General features: G+C 52.5%; 1 protein-coding gene across 3 annotated transcripts in view; it reads left to right on the plus strand.

Annotated features, from left to right (window-relative positions):
• The first annotated feature begins 3,254 nt into the window (after positions 1-3,254).
• Positions 3,255-3,804, plus strand: part of HDHD3 (haloacid dehalogenase-like hydrolase domain containing 3) — a 3,690-nt gene continuing 3,140 nt past the window's right edge. For all 3 annotated transcript variants that reach the window (XM_011950102.1, XM_011950103.1, XM_011950104.1), the window contains exon 1: positions 3,255-3,534. The gene's annotated coding sequence lies outside the window, so the exon portion shown is untranslated. The remainder of the gene's footprint in view (positions 3,535-3,804) is intronic.

Raw genomic sequence — 3,804 nt, forward strand, 5'->3', positions numbered from 1 at the left:
AGGGAGGGAGGGAGGGAGGGAGGAAGAAAGGAGGGAGGGAGGGAGGAAGAGAAAGAGGAAAGAAAGAAAATTAGATGTATGTTTGTGTGCTCCTAGAAATCTGTGTTGTAGCATAACCAAAACTGTCACCTCAGCAATCCCTGGGGAGTAAGTAAGATGGGGTGGCAAAGCCCTTCTCTCCCTGCCCCAAGGCTGCTGCCCTTGTTCAGTAAGCAGGCTGAAGCCCCGCACCCTTCTCCTTGCCAGTTCCTCACCTGGAGTACTTGTTCCTTGATCTTAACCTGACAACCTCCTTCTCACCATTCAGATCTTTGTTCCTCCCTTGACCACCTCATCCAAAGAGATACCCTGTCACTGTTCATAAAATGATTCTGTGTTACTGCTTCCACTTCTCACTTTCTGAAATCACTTTATTTATCTACTCGATGGTTGGCTGCCCCTCCCATGTCCCATGCAGGCAAGAACCACCTTGTTTCCCACTGAATCCTCAGAGGACAGGGGACACAGAGCCCACAGATGCTAGGTGTTCAATGAATGAGGTTGGGTGGTGGGGGGCTGGCTTTTTACTTTGTACACATTTGTATTTTGCATTATTATCATTATTTTTTGAGACAGTCTTGCTCTGTCACCCAGGCTGGAGTGCAGTGCTGTGATGTTGGCTCACTGTAACCTCTGCCTCCCAGATTCAAGTGATTCTCCCGCCTCAGCCTCCCAAGTAGCTGGGGTTACAGGTGCCTGCCACCATGCCTGGCTAATTTTTATATTTTTAGTAGAGATGGGATTTCACCATGTTGGCCAGGCTGGTCTCAAACTCCTGACCTCAGGTGATCCACCCACCTCAGCCTCCCAAAGTGCCGGAATTACAGACGTGAGCCCCTGCACCGGCCTGTTACTATTTTTTTATGAGATGGGGTCTCACTTTGTTTCCTAGGCTGGTCTCATATCCCTGAGCTCAAGCGAACCTTCTACCTTAGCCTTCCAAAGTGCTAGGATTTCAGGCATCAGTCACTATGCCCAGCCCTGAACATGCTTGTATTTTTTTTTAATAGGAGAAAAAGCACATACATTTATTTGATCATAGTTTTTTGTGACAGGAGAACCTTCAGAATGAAGACCCACAGATACAGAGGAAACTGTCCATTTTTGTGCTTAGGTTCAACAAAGTGTACATGGCTGTGTAGAAACAGGATTGCACAAAACGCTAATAGACTGAATAGAGAAACCCAGCAAGACCCATCCGTGTAGATTCTTCTTGGCCTCTCTGTGCAGTGTTCCTTCCTCCAGAGTATAGGGCAGGACCCTCTCTGAAAGGGGCCTGGGTGGCAGGGGGTGTCTTATGACCTGTCTTGCCTGAGGTCATAGTGCCAGCTGATGAGAATAAAGAGGAACAGAGCATAGGCACAGAAGTATCTAAAAGCCTCCCCTCTGGTACCTCCCCACCCTCTTTGGCCCAAATCCCCTGGCTAGCAACATTCCTGTAGTTCCTGTGTCTCTTTGGTTCAAAGAAAAACTTCCTTGCCTGGAGGCCTTTGCATCAGGCGGTCCCTTAACCATCACTCAGATCCTCCCCCTCTGCCTAGCCAACTCTCATATGTTTGTATTTTTTAAAGTTTTTTGAGACTAACATGCATTAAATGCATTACTTTTTTTTTCTTTTTTTGAGATGGAGTTTTGCTCTTGTTACCCAGGCTGGAGTACCACGGCCTGATCTTGGCTCACTGCAACCTCCACCTACCGGGTTGAAGCGATTCTCCTGCCTCAGCCTCCCAAGTAGCTGGGATTACAGGCATGCACCACCACACCTAATTTTGTATTTTTAGTAGAGACAGCGTTGCACTATGTTGGACAGGCTGGTCTTGAACTCCTGACCTCAGGTGATCCACCCACCTTGGCCTCCCAAAGTGCTGGGATTACAGACGTGAGCCACCCCGGCCAACATGCATTACTTTTGCAAACAAAAATAAAAGTCTTTTATTCTTCTTCAAAAGAATAAAAAAGCTCCCTGGTGGTGTAGTGGTTAGGATTCCAGGCTCATACCACAGGGTTCTTAAAAACAAAAAGAGGCCGGGCGCAATGGCTCACGCCTGTAATCCCGGCACTTTGGGAGGCCGAGGTGGGCAGGTCACCTGAGGTCAGGAGTTCAAGACCAGCCTGGCCAACACGGCAAAACCCTGTCTCTACTAAAAATACAAAAATTAGTCAGGTGTGGTGGCACAGGCCTGTAATCCCGGCTACTCCGGAGGCTGAGGCAGGAGAATCGCTTGAACCCAGGAGGCGGAGGTTGCAGTGAGCCGAGATCGCGCGGAGTGCAACAAGAGTGAAACTCTTGTCTCAAAAAGGAAAAAAAAAGAATAGGCCTGGTGCAGTGGCTCAGGCCTGTAATCCCAGCACTTTGGGAGGCTGAGGCGGACAAATCAGTTGAGACCACTCTGGCCAACATGGTGAAGCCTCGTCTCTACAAAAAAAATACAAAAATTAGTTGGGTGTGGTGGCACGCGCCTGTAATCCCAGTTACTCGGGAGGCTGAGGCAGGAGAATCGCACGAACCTGGGAGGCGAGGTTGCAGTGGGTTGAGATCGCACCACTGCACTCCAGCCTGGGCGACAAAGCGAGACTCTGTCTCAAAAAAAAAAAATATATAAAAAGAAAGAATAAAAAAGCAGGTTACTGCAGTTGGATTTAACCTCACCAAATTGGATTTAACAAGTTTCCAACTGAAGCAATTTTCTCCAATACAAACTGGGGACCCTGAGACCAGAGAGGGGCAGGGCCTTGTCCAGGTTCACACAACACTAAGCAAGCCAGGCTGGGTCCCAGCTCCCCTCCTCCCAGTCAACCTGGTACTTTTCAGGGGTATCCCGATCCAAAGGAGGCAAGGAGCGGGGTGGGGGATGGGGAGCGGGAAGAGCGCGGTGGGTAGGGGCGGTGTGGTCGGCAGGGAGTGCGCAGACAGGGCAGAGAAGGTGCTGGTAACGGGGGCTGGAGAGTGGAAGGGTGTGCGGGCTGGGGAACCGAGAAGGTATGGGGAGGGAATAAGGGGCGGAGCGGGTGCAGAGTAACGGAAGTGCGCAGTGAAGGCGGGTGACAGGGGCGCAGAGAGGCGCACAGTGAGACGAAGGAGGGAGAGGGGACGGCGAGGGCGACGACGGAGGCGGGTGGAAGAGGGCGAAGGTGAGGGGACAAGGGCGGGGAAAAGGGCGAGGACAGACAGAAGCGTGTCGGAAAGGGAGGAAGGGGCGGCCCGCACGATCCCCGCCCCGCCTCCCGGTGCCTGCGCACCTCCGCCCGAGCCCGCGGGACTTGCGGCTGCATTCTCTACCGGCTTCCTTGCAGCTCAGGTAGGTCCTGGGCCCGGGAACCGGCGCCGAGCCGTGGATGCGCTACAGCGAGAAGGGGACCCAAGGGGTAGGCCGCCGCAAAGGTCCCTAGGACCCCCGCGCCAGCTCACGCTGCTAACGGCAGCTGTAGAGATTCTGCCTGAGGTTCGGGCTCCTGGACTTCGCCTTTCCCGAGCCGTGGAGGTGGGGAGGAAGGGCGAGCAGTTCATGCCTGCAGCGCATAGCCCCAAACCCGCGCTTTTAGAAATTGAAAAAGCCAGGCCGGGCGCGGTGGCTCACGCCTGTAATTCCAGCACTTTGGGAGGCCGAGGTAGGTAGATCACTTGAGGTCAAGAGTTCGAGACCAGCCTGGCCAACATGATGAAATACCATCTCTACTAAAATACACAGATTATCCGGGCGTGGTGGCAGGCACCTGTAATCCCAGCTACTTGAGAAGCTGAGGCAGGAGAATTGCTTGAAACCG

The sequence above is a fragment of the Colobus angolensis genome, unplaced genomic scaffold (genome assembly GCF_000951035.1).
Source record: "Colobus angolensis palliatus isolate OR3802 unplaced genomic scaffold, Cang.pa_1.0 Scaffold301, whole genome shotgun sequence".
Lineage (NCBI taxonomy): Eukaryota > Metazoa > Chordata > Mammalia > Primates > Cercopithecidae > Colobus > Colobus angolensis.